At 40.6% G+C, this 19,992-nt stretch overlaps 1 protein-coding gene across 1 annotated transcript in view; it reads right to left on the minus strand.

Annotated features, from left to right (window-relative positions):
• Positions 1–4,460, minus strand: part of LOC117811788 (leucine zipper putative tumor suppressor 2 homolog) — a 55,513-nt gene extending 51,053 nt beyond the window's left edge. The window contains exon 1 of the mRNA XM_034682258.1: positions 4,143–4,460. The gene's annotated coding sequence lies outside the window, so the exon portion shown is untranslated. The remainder of the gene's footprint in view (positions 1–4,142) is intronic.
• Positions 4,461–19,992: the final 15,532 nt, after the last annotated feature.

A 19,992-nucleotide genomic window follows, 5' to 3' on the forward strand; every position in this document is an offset into this window, starting at 1 on the left:
AAATACATCTGGAATAATTTACAAAGCACTGAGATAGTTGTCTCTTTTTACAGCTTGGAGTTACACACAATAGATCATTAAACTCTGGCAGTCCATCATTTATATCTATTCAAGTCCAATTTGCTCAAAATAGGCTTTAATTAAGCAACAAGACAAACATGTGGACACACAAAAGCAAAGACAGACTGGTGCTTTGAAGACAAAAGAGAGAGAGACTATGCTGGGTCTTCATGTTAGTCAAATGCTCTTTGGATATTTTCAGGCTTGATGTGCTTATTTCTTCTTGGTAAGGAAGTCCCTTTAACACCAATGTTAAAATGATCAGTACAAAATACAGTCTTCATGTGGACTCATTATTTCTCTGGTCGTACACACTGTACAGGGCGAATTTCATTTTATAACTATCATTTTGAGGATTTAAGGTAACAAGTTATGCATTATAAAGCCTTTAATTAGGGGCATGACCGACTTGACTGACAGACTGGCACATTATAGCTGTTAGCTGGAGGGCTAAAAGCCTGCCTCAACTCCACCTCTTAGCCTCATGCTAGGTGGACCAAAAAGTGGGTTGAGTCAGCATTTCTAACATGGTGACTGCCATCGATAAGCTTCAAAACCCCTCTTCAGAAACCAAGAGACGATGTCACTGAGACTGTGTCCATGTTTTTTATAAGCTATGATGAGGATGCATACAAAAACAAAGACTTTTCTTTGAGCTGATTCAAAGCAATAAATATGATGCAAATACAACTTCAGCTCTGACGATCTGTTCTGAGGGGATGTGTTCAGGTAATATTAACAGACCTGGGGTCAGTTTTAAAGAAGAAAGTCAAAGTGCTACAGTTAATGCCACAGATGATTTATAGCTGGGAATAATCTGTAACAGGCAGAAAAGAACCTTCTCTTGACAGTATTTTCTACAAAAAAACAAGCTTCATGTTGTTGTGTTTATTTCTTGCCACAACCACATTTGTTAAATACATTATGATGCAATGCACCCAGAAATTAACAACATATGTACACTTTCTGTACATGACCACTTAGAAACTCATTGTACTGTTGACTTTAGAAGTTTGACAGCTTAATGTGCAACACCTCTGACTGCTCACACATCCACCTGCTGCTATCTGACTGCCAAAAGATGCAGCCTCAAAACACTGTCTCTGTGAAACTGCAGCTGTTTCGTATCTCCCTCCATGACTTTGGAAACAAACTGCAAAAACCAGCCAGCAAAGCTATAAGTGATGTCCTTGCTGGCAAAAAATGCAGGAAAAGGAAGGACACTGCAAACCCAGGCAGCTTCTAATTACAGTTTGACATACAGTGGTAGTCTCAGTGTGTGTATGTGTGTGTGAGTCTGACTGACAGCTTGTCTGCCCCCCGCTGTGCTCTTGCTCTTGTCTCTTTAATAGGCTGGCAGTGAGAAACTCAGACAGAAAGCTCAATGACACTCCCGCTGTTCAACACATCACAGCTGAGAGGAATCACAGGCAGAACTGGATCTCAGAACCAACATTACTCTGACAAACTGCAACTTAAAAAGGAAACAAACTGCATAGGTGACATTGAACCGCTGCGTAACATCAAACAGAATGACTTACAACTTTTCACATAAAGAAGATATCCGAAAGAGGCTCTTTGAGAGCTTCTTTGAGTGCACGATCCCCCTCGACAAGGAATTTCACATCTAGGACTTGTAAATGTATGTTAGAAAGCAGAAACATTCTCAGTTTTCTTTTAAGTTTTCCTTCAGTGTCGTTTAACAACAGCAGCGTTTGTGTTGTGTGAGGCTTTCGTGGCCTGTGTTACATCATGATGGAAGAGGATAAATTAAACATGCCGACACGCTACTTGCATGTTTTTAATCACATCCACCACTCAGCGTCATCATCATCATGGCTGCAGCAAAATGAAATGGCAGACCCAGATGGCTGCAGATGCATTTCACTAATTGAGCGTCACAGGTGTGGATCAGATTGTTCTGTCTCTTTACAGTACAATAGTTCAACTTGGGATTTACTCACTATACGCCGCTTCATGTGGGAGTTTCCATTACTTGTTATGCAAGAATGCTCCTGTGTGCACAGATGTGCCCCTGTGTGCACATTTCTGAGCTATTTTCAGCTAAGACAACCTAATGAGCAAATTAAGCAGCAAAATATGCCAATACATTTTGAGCAGGAGGCGTGTCTGCAATGTTTCAGCGTCTTCTGATGAAGAAGTGGCAGATGTGCATGAGCAGAGATTGTGCCTGTAGCTGTGTTCTAGTTTTTCGACTCGTCTTATTTGTTAACTGTAAATAGAAGAAGATGTAGATGATGGGAGGACGCAGAAATATGAAGACAAATGTATAATCTATAATAAAAAGGAGAGCAGGAGCAGAAACATCGTTTTGGGGAATTCCTTGACCAATAATCTTGACTGTGTTCTCGCAAAGTGGCCTCATACTAAGGCTGCTGCAAATCTTAATCTGCTGCTTGTTTTCAGGATTAATCAATCAAGCAATCAATCGTTGAGTCTTTTAGATGTCAAATATTATAAAAAATGCTCTTTACATTTTCTAGACTCCTCAAGTCTTGACATATCTATGACATATTTTCGTTAAAAAGGCTACATCAAAAAAATCTGTCCTCAAAACACTTGGGATTTTTGGTCTTTGCTCAACCTATTGATCAAATGACTAATTTCTGAACTCATCATCCTGTGAATTCACCATGTGATGAAAATGATCCCTCAGCATCACCCCCTCCTCCCCTACCTGCCCTCCTGCCTTCCTCCCATAGCTGCTCCAATCCGCACAGCCTGACAGCTTGGCTATCAACCCCCCTCCGACACCCACACCACCACCACCACCAAATCCCCCTCTCCCTTTCTCTCTCTCTCTCTCTCTCTCTCTCTCTGTGTCCTGCCACCTCCGCCTCCTGCTCCTCCTCACCCATGCCTCTGCTCTGCTGTGCTACGCTCTGCTGTGCTGTGGTGACAGGTCAGGATGATATAGGGTCTCCCAGTGAGACAGCGTGGTACTAAGTTAATATCCATGCAGGAGGGGATGCAGCAAGTGCCTGCAAAAAACATTTATGAATGCACATTCTGCAGCCCACACACATCCAAAGTTTCTTTGTGTTTACATTCATCTAAAGACACGTAGCTTTAACAACGTGATGTCCAGACCATCAATCATCTGCAAGGAGGGCGTTCACACAGATCAGAAGGTGATGGAGAGGATCTCAGGCATTTATATCTGCTCCTGCAGGGGCATTATTTATGGTCCAATAAGACCCTGGGCGTTTCCAGTTCAACTTCTAAGTTATCCATATATTTAAGTATCAGCCTTGAGAGCATAAAACAAGTGGAGCAAAGGTCTCTCTCTCTTTATGTGACCTTTCCTTTCTATCATATTCTGTCCATCCTCTGTGGAAAAAGAAGCCATTGATATCAAGAGAGGGAAATGCCAAAACAACAGAAGTGGCAATGCAAGAGAGGAGCAGTTGTGTTGGTGTGTGCAGCAAGAGCAGCCGAAACCCCATTCACTGAAACAGCTGGATGCAGATAACACAGAAATGCTTATTCTCTAGTTTCTCGCTCCCTCACACACACAATTCTTTGTCTTTCTCTCTTTACACACACACTCACTCTCTCTCACACACACACACACACACACACACACACACACACACACACACACACACACACACACACACACACACACACACACACACACACACTTCCTTTACAGACAAATTCTTCAGGGAAAACAGCTGAAACAAGTGCAAAAAACAAAAACTTGTGTTGAATTAAGCCTCTGCATTCATCTGGAACAACTACAAATTATGCTCAAGTAGCCTACCCCCAATTACTTAGAAATGTCAAACTATCAAAAATAATTAATTATGTGTAATTACTGCACACTGAGTACTACACAGCAACATCAGCCCAAACATGAGTTGTCTTTAGCCTCTAATTTGGACATAAATAGGAATTAACCACGCTTGTTTACATTGAATTTTGCACAAATTGGCTGAAAGCATGAACAAAAAGTTGCTTTAGTAGAAATAAGGCTTCACAACAGAGCTTATAACTTTACATAACAATGTTACACTTTCATGGTAAATCACTGTCTTGTGCTGCGTTCATGAACTCACCTCAAAACAAGATGTTCTCTACAACCAGCGCACGCGCTGCAATATCCTCCAATATCCGCTCGTCCTTTCTTTGAGGCACAACTTTTTTGAAAACAGTGAACACAGAAAAGCAGTCCTCTTCTTTTCTTTACAGTCTACTCCTTCTCCCAAGCCTGTCCAGTCCACTGCAGCTCGGTTTTGGTCCCGTTGCTGCTGGTCCGGATCATCCGACGCTCTCTGCTGCTGTCCCGGCTGACAGAGTGTGTTTGGAACCGTCACCGTCAGAGCCCGGTCTGCTGCTCGGCGAGGGCGGGCTGCTCTGTGCTCCAGCAGGGCTCGACTGATGATCCACAACAGAGGGGTTTAGGACTGGAGGAGAAAGAGCAAAGGGGGGTCCGCAAGGGGGGAGCGACGACCGGTGAAGCAGTTTCATTCAGCGGATGTTTAAGTTTAAGATTACTCGGTGTTTTAAGCTTTAATGTTCTGATATATTGCTTTATTCTTAATATAGGTAAAACTATTATTTGCTGAGTATTTGGCGGGGTAAATCACTGTATTGATCACATATTTAAGAGGTTTAAGATTTAAAAACTACTTGGGTGAAATTATCCAGCTTTAGAGCAGGGGGTTCCAAAAGTGTAGGTCGGGACCCCCTGAGGGGTCGCAAGACACCAATGGGGGGTCACGAGATGTCTTCCAAATTTCTTTATTTTATTTATTTTTAAGTATTTTGATTTGCTTATTTTACCCACTATTCAGAAAAAAATATACAAAAATAGTGATTACATTTGAAAATAAAACCCTGCAAATAAGTTAATTTCATTAATTTTCTGCCTTTCTTGGTTGCCAGATTACTCCTAAAGTTAGGGTTAGGGTTAGCTAACAGTTAATTAACAAAAGGATCAGTAGCAGCAGGCATGTGCATGTAGATAAACTAATTTTGAAGTATGAGGCAACATTTAATCACTTCGAGGGAAACAGGGGTCACCAGTCTTTGGCATCTATATTCTGGGGGTCGCGGGCTGAACATTTTGGGAACTCCAGCTCTAGACAAGAGGGAATATAACTGGAAGATGAAAAAGGAGCAGTTTGCGACACAGAGATAGTTTTAGTGTAGACATATGTTAAAAGCTTGGCATACCTAGCTCCTGAGGCTTGTGGTAAGTGGCTCCTTAGGGCCCCATACTTCAGAAGGGGCCCCAACAAGGCAAACACAGCCAGCCTGGCATTGCATTGGTCATTTATTGTCTTAAAATTAGCATTTTTTTAAAGTCATATTCATAATATTATACTTTTTTTGAATATTGATCCGTATTTTCCACTGTAATCTGCATTATTGCGTAACATTGATCTTTTTACAATTTAGTTTAGGAGACAGCAGAGCTCAAATTCTGCCAAAATAATTAAAAGACAAAGTGTACAAATCCACTATTTTCAGTGTCTTCTGTTCTCTCTTCACAGTAAGCTCAACCTGGGTTTAAACTAACTTGTGTAATAAGGCCTATTTGTGTTTACCTGTGGCCTCTTCGGGCCCATGCACAATACAAACACTAAAACACACATTTCAGGGTTATAAAGATAGAAGGATACGTCATCCTGAACAGAGGAGCAGGCCGGCTGCAGGTGAGTTCCTCCTCGGCTGTATCTATCCTGCTTTGAACTCTCAGGTGGAGAGATCCCCGCCCACTACCTTCTGTCCACTCAACCTTCCTGGAAACACAATCTGGGGTCTTCTCTTTTAAGTACAATAGACCACCACCTCCACCACCTGCCTGTTTCATCTATGAAAGAGGAGCTGCATGAATACCTGAATGACCTAATTTGTAGGAGGAATGTATGGATTGATTTTCTCAAGGGGCTCAAGGTGCAAAAAAAATCCTCGCCATTCAAAAACAAGCAGCTGCCACAGTAATTTTAATCCTTACAGAGTAATCTGAGCGTCCTGATGTACAGCAGGCTTGATAGACCTGCCAGTTATGATAAGTCACACATGAACTACTGTAAAGGGAAGCTGATTCTCCTGGATAAGCTTAAGACCAAATGGTGGATTGTCTTGTAATAAAAAACACAACTCTGGAAATTAGTTTAAGTGCATTGTCAGGAGCATGTCCTCTTCTCTAATGAGCAAATGTAGCACCTAAAATCCTCAGGCAAAACTTTATCTGTTCCAAAGTCATGACTAAAAGCACAAGATGAGCACAAGCTCACAGACTTTAAATGCCCTGCATGATAAGAACAGTCCTGCTGAATCATACCTGGTGGAAACAGTTCTCCCGTCTCTGATTTCAGAGTAAAAAACAAAATTACGGTTGTTTTGTTTTGGGACCACAAATTAATTACAGGTTGTCCAATGATACTCTGACCTTAGAGCTTGGTATTTTACACACAAAAACACATAGATGCCATGGCTTTGTTTTTTCATTTCTGCTTCAAAACTTGCAAACAAAACCACATGACCTTTTCAATTTTCAATCCAATTACAGATTATCCAATGATACTCTTACCCCGGTTTTACACTACTGCTCAAAACCCAGCTGTAAAAAGTTACTTTTGTGACTTAAATCCAAAACTTTTTTCATTGCTTCACTTTGTTTGTCAGGTATTCACCTAACTCTATTCCCCATATCAAGTTATTTTCTTTTTACATCCACACTTTAAATGTTCCTGCAGTAAACCATCACTAATTGACACTATCCATGCTGTTTATTGCTTTGCTTTGTTTCATACTTGTAGAGCAGTTTGAATCCATCTTTTTGAAAATGTGGAAAATACACTAAGTTACATTGGTATTGTTAAAAAGTTTTTTTTTAAAAAGGCAAGTTTGACTATATTTCCCCCCAACAAGAGAGGTAGCTGCGATCATGTTAAATTGACCGTAAAACTCAGTTACAAGGAAGAAAATTATTGGGATATCTTACCTGCATTTACTGCTGCACAGACCATAAACTCTGAGTCTTACCTGGCATCTTTGTTACAGTTTATACCCTCCCTTTCCTCTTCTTCCCTCCCTCTTGGAGGCATAAAAAGCTTCAAAAATACATGAGAAAAATGATAAGCCTTGCATGAAAATTGCCTGGACTATTCCCATTGATTTCTTTTGCCACTTAAAGGAATATTCATGACTTACTGTGATATTCACGAGCTCATAAAGGTGATAGCAACCAGGGCTGTGCTGCATTTTTATACCACTCTGTTTGGGATGTAATCAGTCCTCGACACTATGGGATTGTAAACAGCACAGAAATTATAGAACCATGTTTTTCAATATACATTTTGGAACAAAGTGCAGCATTTTACTATTACCTGACACCTGCAAGACATCACTTTATGTCTTTGATGTTCTCCTGCCTGAGGAGGAGTACATTTAGGAACCCTGTCACTGCTGAACTCCACCTGACCCCTCCTCTTCTGCCTACAACATACCAATTTATTTCCTGCACCAAAGCCAAGTACATAACCCCCACCTCTTCTCTTCCTCTTCCTCCACCTCTGCTCCTTGTTTCTCCTCTTGCTCGTTTCTCCCTGCAGATTGTCTCACACCTCTGCACCTTTTCTTCTCTCTCATCTTCATCTCCTCTGGTTTCAGCTGCTCTATATGAGCTCCATCTCTGACATATCTGGCCTCTACCCTCCCGATTCCCCTCCACAGTTCTCCTTTTTCTCAATCCCTTTCTCCTTTAAATTGTCTCCATGCTTCATTTCAACTTCAGGCTTCGGCTGCCCATGACGCTAATATGATTTCCAGCTGAAATGAAACGTGAAAATGTGCTGCAGTCTCTGCTTATCCCCAGTGGGTTCCAATTGGAGTCTCCTTCATTAGGCCAGGGTGGATACAACTGCAGAGGATTAGAGTTGAACATTTTCTGGGATTTAGTGTTTGTGGGTAGAGAATAACTTATTTTTCCAGCACCACAAAAGCTTGTGAGTTTATTGTCTCCTGAGAAATAAAAGCAAGCATGTGTGTGGAAGTGTTTTTCGTGTGTATGTGTGCGTAGTGCTGGATGCATGTGCTTGCGTATCTCTGTTTGCTCAAGTGTGTATTCTAAAAAAGTCCTTGCCCTTGGCAGTCCATGAGGTTTGCATAAAACAAGACTGTTTATTTCATAATCCCTGAGAGGAGGACCAAGAAGTCCAGCTATTTTCCTCTCCTGGTTTTGCTAAATGGTTTGTTTTAGCACTGTTAGCGGTGTGACTCTGGGGATGGCAATGCACCACTTAGGTTCAGAATGAAACGTATCAACAACTATCACTTGGATGATGGCAATGGAAATTTTTACAGACAGTAATTTTCCTTGGAGGATAACTTGTAACGACTTTGCTGATTCTCTTTTGCTAGAGCAAAAATAGGGTTGACATTTCACTTGTTTATTTTTTGTTGGAGATGACAACAGTCGAGTGGATCGCCAGTAAACAAGGTAAATGTAGTGATGGTCTCTGGAGGATTAATCCTGGTAATGAAGTTGACCTTCCAACACTTTTCTTGGTGCTCCGCTACATTGACATTTTTCATTTTAAGTCTTAAGTTAACAAGGACCCACAATGGACACTTATTTTTAAAAACAAAACCCAATATTATTCAAAATGAGCCACAGAGGGGTGAATTTAATATAAGATAAGATAGGATATCCTTTATTCGTCCCACAACGGGGAAATTTAAGTGTTACAGCAGCAAAGTAGACAGTGCAAAACAGTATAAAGCAAAAAAAGAGCCTATAAAATAGCAATTATTAAAAAAGTTATTAGCAATTAAAATTAAAGAAGTAAAAATAAGCATATCTTACAACATATATACACAACGTATATACAAAACTAAATAAGTAAATTTACAAATATTTCCAAAATCAATGACGCGGTGATAAATGTGCACAGACTTGTAGCCTAGGTATAAACAATGTACAGAACTAATCCTGGACACCTGTTCTGGTCAATGCAACAAAATCAAATGTCCAATGTGCTTATCTGCTTTGGATATGATCATTATTCACAATGATAAAGTATAATACAACAAAATATAACAGATACACCCAAATTAAGCCCACATGGAACTCATGAGTCGCGTGAAGTCTGGTTATTCTTGTTAGTTGTCTTATAAATGTTTATTTGTAAAGGGACAAGTAGTTGCATTTCATCACTGCAATAAATTTTAGCATGAATAATCAAGCTGAGTATGATAGCAGGCTAAAGCTAGCACCTTACTCGAAGCATTGTGTCCTTCAGTGCAGCCTCAGGGAGCTGCTGGTTTAACTTAAGATTCTTAGTTTTAGTAGGTGTTTGGTAAGGAAGGTTCTAAAGTGATCAATTTCCTAGTCATCTGAATAATGAATTAAATTCGGATTAACCCTTACCAGTCTTAACAGTCAACAATGGGCACAATTCATTTGAAGCAGGCTGGCTAAACACGGAATCAGGGTCTGCGTGCAAATAATGTCCAGTTTGTTTTGCCGAGTGTGGCTAAGGTTTGCAGGGCTAGCACCACCAGCCTTCGGTCCTCCTTACAGGTTAACCTGCATGCAACTGAATGTCTACTTCTAAAGAAAAAAATACTGCCAGACCACACAATGCTACAAGATGATAGTTAACCGACTATTAACTATTGGTGCTGACAAGCAAAGGGGACGTAGTTTAATAGTTGAGTCTACTACACAAGCACAACTCAACTTCTCGTGAAGTCAATTTAGGATTTAATAAAATTTTTACAGATTTTTTCTCCTCTGATAGAACACAACACACAGTATTTGTTCCACTTTACATACGTACAGTGTTAGTAAAGCACACATGTGCCTCCACAGCAGCTCTGATACCGTGAAAACAGGCACGGGGCTCCCAGAGGGGGGGTTATGAGGAACAACCTAAGTGACACATCTCACAGTGTGTTTGGTGTAACGGCTTCAACAACAAGATGAAACAGATTAATGGAGAATTCCTCACGCTCACGCCTCGGTAGGAATAACACAGTGCCAGCCTTTGTTTCCAATCCGCTTTGGTCTGTCCATGGATGTCTGTGTGAAGGCCAAACGCCTGGATCATATGACTCACACATGCTCTGTCCCCTTAGGGTCTTCACCCACCGCCAGATACCTGACCAGAGCCCGACCTTCAGCCCCAACATGACTCAGAAATATCAAAGAGCTTGAAGCATTGTTTCTAAAATTATTCACAAGACCTTAAAACATTCTCTCGTGCGCTGTTGTTTTCTTCTGTTTCTACATAAAGCTCCCTCTACTTGTCCAAGCTCTGTTTTTAATGAATCATGAATTGTTTATGCCTCGTTTGCCAACTGAGTGAATTTTAGCTTTTCAATAAACAATGAAGCTCAAAGTGTATACAGGATGAATCTGCCAAACTCAACAACAATGTGGGATTTTGAATGATGCCATTATCTTTGTTTCGCTCCTTTAGAATTTCAGGAAGTACACTAACATCTCTGTCATGTTCCCAATTAGAGCCCTCCAATCCGAAAGCCACAGCTCTCTGTGGAGGTTTATTTACATATTTCCATAATGGTCAACTACGGAGAGTGCAGTGTAGCATGAAACACCTCAGATCCCAGCTCCAGTCTGACCCTATGAGCTCATCCAATATTGAATTCTTTGTCTACAAGCAGAATCAGCCTGGCTGGGAAGAGAAGAAGAATTGGGACATCTTTGTTTTGATACTGCTGTCTGTTCAGAGCGTCTCATCCCTTTGCTGTCAAGTTTGGTCTTGTAATACAATATGATTCCTCAGTTTGTGCCTAATTCAGAGGAATATGCTGCTGCTACTGCTGCTGTGGTAGACAGTGCAAACTTGTTTAAACCACGCAACGAGGATGATTTTTTAATACCACTATTCTGCACGTGCTCGTTAGGAATGTGTCTGTGCAACAAAAATAACCACATAGATGATTTATTCAGTCGCCAGCCACCACTTTGATCTCTCTTTTTATTCCCCGTCCTGATGCACTTTCATACATTTTAATTACAGTCCCATATGCTCATCCATCCCTCACTGCACTGTAACTGAACCCTGACCTAACCAAAACCCCTGCGTTAAAGAAATGTATCATTAGCACTCATAAAATACAGAGATGCTGCCTTTACATGCTCAGAAATGACAGTACGAACTCATCAAACGCTCTGAGAACATACAGACCACATTTTTTGTCCTCATTAATGTTCAATTAGAAAACCTTGTGCTTTTCAGAAAAAAGGTTATGCCATTGTTTTTGCACTATTAATGTTTGAATTTATGCATGATTTCCATATTCCAATCTTTTTGTACGGAGTGAGAAGCTGAGAGGGGATCTGGAGGTCTTGTTTGAAAAAGTTTTTGACAATGAAAACAACCTTGGAGTCCTGTTTCATCCCCGGCTTAAAGAAGATGAAAGTCACAATTTGTGATAACACCAAGCTTTGTTCTTTATTAAGAACTTTCTCTCATGTAAATATTTTATAGTTTTGATGTTTACGTGAAAAGTTACAAGAGATTTAACCAGCAGGAAAAGCATCAGACAAAAGGGGCTCAGCATAAGTTCAAGTAGAAAACTGGTTTCATACTCATTCATTCATTCATTAAGCCACCATTCATTCATGTCCCTCTCTCTCTCTCTCTCTCTCTCTCCCTCTCTCCCTCTCTCCCTCTCTCTCTCTCTATCTCTCTCTCTCTCTCTCTCTCTCTCTCTCTCTGTCTCTCTGTCTCTCTCCCTCTCTGTCTATTTCCGCTCCAGTGGTCATTTGATTATGGTTGTTTACTCTTTAGGTATTAAACCCGATTTGGCAACAATCCCTGTCCTCAATCTGTCCTCTCTAAAGGCAAAAATGTCCAAAAATATATCTTATACAAACAAAACAATAATTAATTCTTACTTTAACAAAAAAAACTGTTCTTTCTCTCTTCCACTTTCAATTGTCGTCTCAGTTTAATGGCACCACCTCCACTTCACTCTGGTCAGTGTTCAAGCCCACTCCTCAGCTCATCCCGCATCCCTCCTTATCCACTACCACCAGAGTCTGGACTCCATCGGGGGCATCCTGTCCTGCTCTTAGCCTCACCACCCCTCTGAGCACATGAAGACATCATGATGGGGTTTAATCGCAAAAGACAGCACATTTCTCATTCTCTCTATACATGTATGATAAATAATTGCTGACTCATAATGAAAACTTTGAGATATTTTTCCTCTTCAAAAAATCCAAAGTTAACACTACATTTTTCAAAAACACTGTTAGTGAAGCGGCTTGTATTTCAAGTTCTCCACCAGAGAGAAAGCGGAAAGTGATCCAAAGTAAATTTTTTAAAGTCTTTTCGTTAATGAAAACAATCTTTTCATCCTTTTTCCTCTCCATTTTACCAACAAACAGACGACATGAGATAAAATATGACTCTGGGAAGGGAGCCCAACTTTTGAATAACCCTAACCTTAACCCTAACCCTAACCCTTATCATAACCTTAACCCTAATCTGAACCCTAACCCTAATCTTAACCCTAACCCTAATGCTAACCCTTACCCTAACCCTAACCCTAACTTTAACCCTAACCCTTATCCTAACCCTAATCATAATCCTAACCCTAATCATAACCCTAACCCTAACTCTAATCATAACCCTAACCCTAACCCTAACCCTAACCCTAACCCTAACCCTAATCGGAACCCTAACCCTAACCCTACCCCTAATCATAACTCTAACCCTAATCCTTAGTGATGTGTCATGATCAAAAGCTGTGGCGCTGAGAGCCAATGCTTTATAGAGAGTCTTCTCAAAGACAGGGCAAATACTCACTGAGAGAAGAAATTGGATCAGCCTATCCAAGCTGAGGCATCTGATTTTTGGCAATGCCAACCTGAACTGAGGACATTAATTATTGTTTACTTGAATTTGGTTCTGGTTCCGTTTGCTTGAGTTGGTTCTGGTTCTGTTTGCTTGATTTGGTTCTGGTTCTGTTTGTTTGAGTTTTGTTCTGTTTCCGTTTGCTTGAGTTTGGTTCTGGTTCTGTTTGCTTGATGTGGTTCTGGTTCTGTTTGCTTGAGTTGGTTCTGGTTCTGTTTGCTTGAGTTTGGTTCTGGTTTTGGTTCTGGTCCTGATTCTGTTTGCTTTAGTTTGGTTCTGTTTTTGTTAGCTTGAGTTTGGTTCTGGTTCTGTTTGCTTGAGTTGGTTCTGGTTCTATTTGCTTGAGTTTGGTTCTGGTTCTGTTTGTTAGAGTTTGGTTCTGGTTCTGTTTGCTTGAGTTTTTTCTGGTTTTGGTTCTGGTTCTGGATCTGATTCTGTTTGCTTGATTTTTGGTTCTGATTCAGTTTGCTTGATTTTGGTTCTGGTTCTGGTTCTGTTTGCTGGAGTTTGTTCTGGTTCTGTTTGCTTGAGTTGGTTCTGGTTTTGTTTGCTTTAGTTTGGTTCTGGTTCTGTTTGCTTGAGTTGGTTCTGGTTTTGTTTGCTTTAGTTTGGTTCTGGTTCTGTTTGCTTGAGTTGGTTTTGGTTTTGTTTGCTTTAGTTGGTTCTGGTTCTGCTTGCTTGAGTTGGTTCTGGTTTTGTTTGCTTTAGTTTGGTTCTGGTTCTGTTTGCTTGAGTTTGGTTCTGGTTCTGGTTCTAGTTCTGTTTGCTTGAGTTGGGTCTGGACACTTCTGGATAGTTAAACGTGCCCGGGTCAAGTTGAACCACGAACATTATTGCTGTCAGTAAGAAATGAACATAACAGGAGGGTTAACGTATTGCCACATCCAAAAGGGCAGAAACACAATAAAAGAGCAGAACTCGTCAGTGTTAGTGAAATATGTTTTTCTTGCCGTACCGAAGTCACAAGCATTCGGCAGTTGCTTTCAGGCCACTCAAGGGTTGCTTTCGGGCCTCATGTGGCCCTCGGGCCGCTAATTGAATAGGGCTGGGTTAATTGATGACAAAAGTTTTTTTTGTTTTTTTAAAGTTATATTTTTTGGCCTTTTTGCCTTTTTGCCTTTATTTTATAGGACAGCTGAAGAGAGACAGGAGATGTGGGGAGTAGGGAGCGGGGGAAGACATGCAGGAAATGGTCGACAGGCCAGGAATTGAACCGGCGACCCCTGCAAGGAGTACTGTAGCCTCTGTATGTGGGGCGCTTAGACCGCTAGGCCACCAGCGCCCCCAACAAAAGTATTATTTTGAAATAAAACTGAGCTTTGTTCCTTATGAAGAGTTCGCACAAAGTACTCTATATCACTAAAATGTAATCTAAATCCATCAGACTAGCGAGGCACAAATATATTTTTCACTGTTGAAGGAGTAAGATCTTTCATACCATATCTTTAATAAATCCATGGGTGATGCAACTTGCATCTTAAGATCTGTTTTGTTGTTCTGTGGTGTTTTTTCTCTGCTTGGCTAAACATAAATGAAGTGACCTTATGTTGACATTTCAAGTGCAGCTACAGTCCAATGTAGTCTGATGAAAGAAAAATATGGCAGTTGTTAAATAACCGTGTGAGGTTAGTTGTTGATCAGAATCAACAAACAGGGAGTCTTTTTTACAATTATATCTTTTATTGAAGTTTGAAAATTATGAAGAGATTAACTAAATTCAACAGAAACCTTCATTATCCAAAAACTCATTCAATCAAACCCAGTCTCAGTCCTTTTGTACCACAACCATTAGCCTTGTGCTTATCTGCAAGAGGGCACCGAATACCAAAGATAAATGAGGTTTTACTTTAAAGTATCTCTGCAAAAAAATAGCATCCCTATTCTGCACCTTCTTGTGGTGTGAACACACTGTTAGCACTTAGTAGAGCAAAGCAGATTTCCAGGCCGACAGATTAAAGCTAACAACCTTCAGTAGCTCACACATCTTCTCATCCTCACCCTCAAGATTAAGGATTTTTTTTTTTCCCCCTTCATTTTATTCACTGAGCTGAGCCGAAAATGGGATGCCAAGATGAGCAATCCTCTCTGGATTATTTAAACAGCCACTTCAAAGGCAAGCAATTATAATCCTGCATTATTGATATGCAGGCATAAAAAACAGTCGGAGTAAATGTCATAGTAACCGGAGAGGAGCTGCCTCAGACATATTTGGGAAAGTAGAACGTGAGCGGAGGATGTGTGCTACAGAGTTTTAGGTTTAATTTGTGTGTGTGACATAAAGAAGTAGGTTGAGTAAAATTCATTTTACAACCTGTTCAAATACAAAACTAGGCCTATAACCACTCATACACAGTGAAATACTCACAGAGTTCAGTATATATTTAAATGTAGGATTCTCTTATGCACTAGTTTAATGTTTGATATGTAATTCTTGATTCTTGTATTTTTGCTATCAAGGAAATCTGATGAAAACATGCACATTGATGAAACCAGCCCATATACTTACACCCAGATTAGAGCATGCATGTGTACGTCTGTCTGTGTTTGTAGTTAGTTGGTTGTAAGTGGCAAGTGAATTATGCTGCACGTGTCCCAGAGAGCTCAGTGCAGATGGTTATTTTAGTCAGGCAAAGGCTGCAGGCAGCACGCTGTCATGTTGTGTAGATCTGGCTGCAGGAAAATGGTCTTCCCCTGCAGGTTAATGATGAGACTACGGCACGTTTTTTTTGAGAAATGATGAATGAAAACACCAGGGAGAAAATGAAAGTTATATAAGATTCAGCCAAGCGGTTTTGATTTTACATTCTGCAACCCTAATAATAACTGTCTGTTCACTGCCATCAGCACTACATGAATAATAACATTTTGTGCTTCAGTGACCATCAGAGTTTAGTGACCTTTAAAAAGCCTGAATCATGACCAAATGTATTTGTCTTCAGACCAAGGGTGGCGGGATGTGAAGTAGCAGGGTCTACAGCTCCACTGACGGATGCTGAGAGCCCCCCTAAGTCCCCCTTCCCTACAATACTTCAAAAGATATAAAATATGTTGATGGAATAAGAAATGTAATTAAGACAGATTAAACATGTATTTATTTAAAAAATGCCCAAGCTGACATTATGTGATATCATTAGTGGATTCATTCCTTTGAAAGTCTGATTCAATGTGTGGGGAAACAAACAGACATTACTTTAACAGTTTCCAGTCCAGGAGTTACTTCAAGTGTTGGATCAGTTAAGTTAATTACAATCAGCTGGTGCGTTCAGGTGTGCTGATCTAATCAACTGATTACAGACCTCATTACGTCTGGTGTGCATAAGAAACAAGTGAGAGTGGATGACTTTCGTGTTAATGATCACAGACTGCTAACTCTGGCTCGGGAGATGCTAACATGGTGAGAACTGAGGATGAGTGTGGAGCAGGTGACAGTTCACAGTTCACACCAGCTGCATAAGAATGTAAGCCAGTGTTATCATGTAGGGTTGGAAACTTTCAGTACCAAGTAAGGGACTTAATATTTTTGTTTGGAGCAGACTGCCACAGCGTTGGGGTGTGATGCATTAATCTTGTGAATAGCAAGGCTTGTGTATATGATCTGTAGTTTACTAAAACCTCATAGTCATACAAGTTTCTATTAACTCCTTTTCCTAAAAATGAAATAATTTTTGATACAGAAAGCAAATGAAACAATGGCAACAGATGGTTCTACCTTTCACTAACGTGGCTTTCTTGTGCACAACTATATACTGTAGCAACACTCTGTGTTGAGTCATGCTCACCTCAATGGATATTGAAAAGGTGTAAGTGCAGAAGGCTTTCGATGAGTAGCTGCTAACTGGCTTCCCCCACGTCTTCTATGCTTCCAGTGGCTTGTTGGAGTGGGAGAGTCTTTTCTGTTTTTCTGGTTCATCCATATTTTTATTCACACTTTTGAGCCCCAAGCTAACTGAACAACACCATATATGCATGAAAGTGATTTCTGAGGGATCAGGTGTTTGATGCTGAAGGTATGTCTGATGCATGTGAGGGGGGCCGTGGTAAGACAGGTGTGACTCGATGGATGTGATTTGTGCATGATGGCCTACTGGCTGTGTTGAGAAGTATTGAGGTATTAGTCAGCAGCTAAGAAATACATTACTTTTGTTGTGCTGTATATCTCCAGGCAACGCCAGTTGTAAAGCTAGCAGGAGTTGTTCATTGCTGTTAGTTGATTTCGCTTTGTTATTCCAACTCCAGATGTTACACTCACGGCCTGAGTCATTTATAAATATACATGTGTTTGTGATGCTTCTGACTTGTGCCATTGTTGTTTATGGTTGTTGTTGTGTTCATTTTGAATGCATTTGTATTTTAAAGTTTTAATTTATTAATTAATTCAGCTTGCAGAGTACATTGTGTCATTTTAGTTGTATAATTGGCATCATTCAATCTTATTTTCTGTAGGTATATTATTTGTTATTGCTGTTACATCAATTTACCTGCGCGGCCACTGCTTCAGGCATATAAGAACCTCCCTAAATAAATCCACGGTACACTTATTAAACTTGCACATATATTAGATTTGCCAGGTTGCCCTGTACACCTATCGTATTTTTATGTGATTGCGTTGCAGTCACAGGATTTGTGCCTGTGTACATCACAATGCTATACACCGAAGGTTGGACAGTGACATGTTGATGGTGTGTAACTTATTGCTCAACACACCAGCATGTTTCTAATATCAAAACGGGTCAAGGATGTGGCTGCAGCACAACCCTTAAATTATCTCCAAAGCTTCTCACAGTGACGCACAAGAGAGGATCAAGGTACAAAGACGCCTCAGGAAGGTGTTTGTGTTTAGCATGTGTCTCTAAAACCATAAATATAGGAAAAAAACATCTTCGACATAAAGTAACAAAATGTTCCATACGTGAAGCATCCATTCAGGCAGATGGAGCCGCACTGGGTGGAAAACAGAATCAGTGGACTTAGTTTGAAACCAGCAGCTGTGGAAATGTTGGGTTTGGCGAAGGTGATGCAAACAGCGTGACTATCTGCAGACACTCAGCAGATGTGTGTGAACACACACAGAGACGTTCATATAACGTGTCCTCCCTGCTAATGCTACAGCACATCTGAAGTTGAGCCATAAATGATGTTGTTGCGGGGTCCTTGAACTCAGCATGAGTCACACACATAAAGCAGCCGTCTACTTTGTTTGTCACAGTAAAAAGCTGCACAGAGAGTGTTTGTGTGTGTGAGTGTGTGTTGTAATGACAAGAGTCTGGCATTCTTTCATATGGAAGAAGAAGGCTCAAATGCCTCCTCTGGAATACACACTGTACCTTACCTTTGACCTAGTGCAAGCCCAGAGACTGTTTCTCTTCAGTAACAGTAAAATATTAATATTGCTGTGCGGCTACAGACTGCTGGTAGCTTTCTTTGTATTTCAATGAAGCACATTTTCTTTTGTTTGTGTTTAATTTGACTTTGGACAATATCTTCCTTCAATATATCCTTCAGTAATAAGCTGAGGAGATTTTAATGTGATCACTCTGTTGTTATTTTAAAGTAAAAAAATAAGTACAGGAAAATAGTGTAACTTAGATATTAGAAACAGCTCGGTGGTTTCAGAAAGGGTCAATAAATGTTGTTTATTCATATGTGTGAGCACCAAGCGTCAACCTCCGGTCTAAAAATATGAGTCCAATGCGGAAGTGCTAAAAACTGCAGTTCATCGAGGATCCACTTGAGGCTGTCTCCAGAAGTACCGAAAGTCACATACACATGAATGGGAAAAAGACGATATTTACAGCAGAAACAAACATGTTTACAGCCTGGTACAAAAGACAAGTGTAGTCTGGATAGCTCATTTCTCGATTCTCATTTTCAAACGCGGCAATTTTGAAGATATTGAGATTACGAGTCTTCCAATGAGAGGCACAGCTGCCTGCAGGAACACTGTAGCTGTTGGCTAGGAGGCTCAAACTCTGCCTCTTTACACCTCAAACAGCTCTTCAGAAACAAATGGGTGACGTCACGGATTCTACGTCCATATTTTATACAGTCTATGGTGAGCACACATACTTCACCACCCTGCTTAAGTTGTTGCCTCCCAGATGAGCCACCCTAAAAAAGTCTGGATCCACCCCTGACGTGCTGACACTCAGCTTACGCAGCTAGCAGCGGCCTTTACACCTGCCTCTTGAGGTCCCACCTGGCTAAGCTGATGTTAGTGTGGATTATCTTGTAACACAATAATAAATTCTACTGGTTTTGTCTCCTTTGTGGTTCAACACAGAACAACTGGAGGATATTTTTGGGGATGTTTTTAGGCACAAAAAAACAACACTGGGTAGATGAGGAGGGAGTGTGTGATCCTTTTTACATGAGGATGTTCATGTGAGAAGTAGAGAAAAAGGAGGGAGGGGTGACAGAGGAGGAGAGAAAAGCAGGTACATTGCACTAATGTGGGGAGACAGGGCAAGTCTAGGGAGCATCTGTTTTTAGAGTCTCTAAGAACCCCTTTCTTTATTTCCTTTTTTGCTGCCTCATCTCTCAGCCTCTCCCTTTTTTTCTGTTTTTATATCTGCACTGTGCTCTAAACAGCCCGTGTTTTACCATCAGAAGGCATAAAAAAAGGACCCGGAGCTTCTCCCACAGGAGTTGAATAACAGCGAGAAGAGATGGCAGGGGTGCAGTTATTCCTCGCGGCTCAGGGTCAGTCACGGCTGCTGTGTTTGATAGCAAAAGGCTATAAAAATATGGGAGTGTTATTATAACATGGGCCTTAGAAATAATTGGAAGCATGTGTGTGTGTTCACGTGTGAATGTGTGATTGTGTCTGTGTGGAACATTATTACATAAGAGATTAGCATGTGCGGTTCTGGGTGCAGAAATGAGGGGAAAATTTCGCCCTTCTTTCCACTTTTTTCCCAATCTGGAGATGATTAGAGGTCAATCAGCCTCAATCAAACAGCACTCATTCAATAATTTAGAGATCATTTATTTGGAACTCAGCCACTTGAATTCTGCTCTTTGATAAATAAAAAAAAAGTCCTCCCCGAGAGAATTTGCTACAAAC

This window comes from Notolabrus celidotus, chromosome 4 (genome assembly GCF_009762535.1).
Source record: "Notolabrus celidotus isolate fNotCel1 chromosome 4, fNotCel1.pri, whole genome shotgun sequence".
Classification (NCBI taxonomy): domain Eukaryota; kingdom Metazoa; phylum Chordata; class Actinopteri; order Labriformes; family Labridae; genus Notolabrus; species Notolabrus celidotus.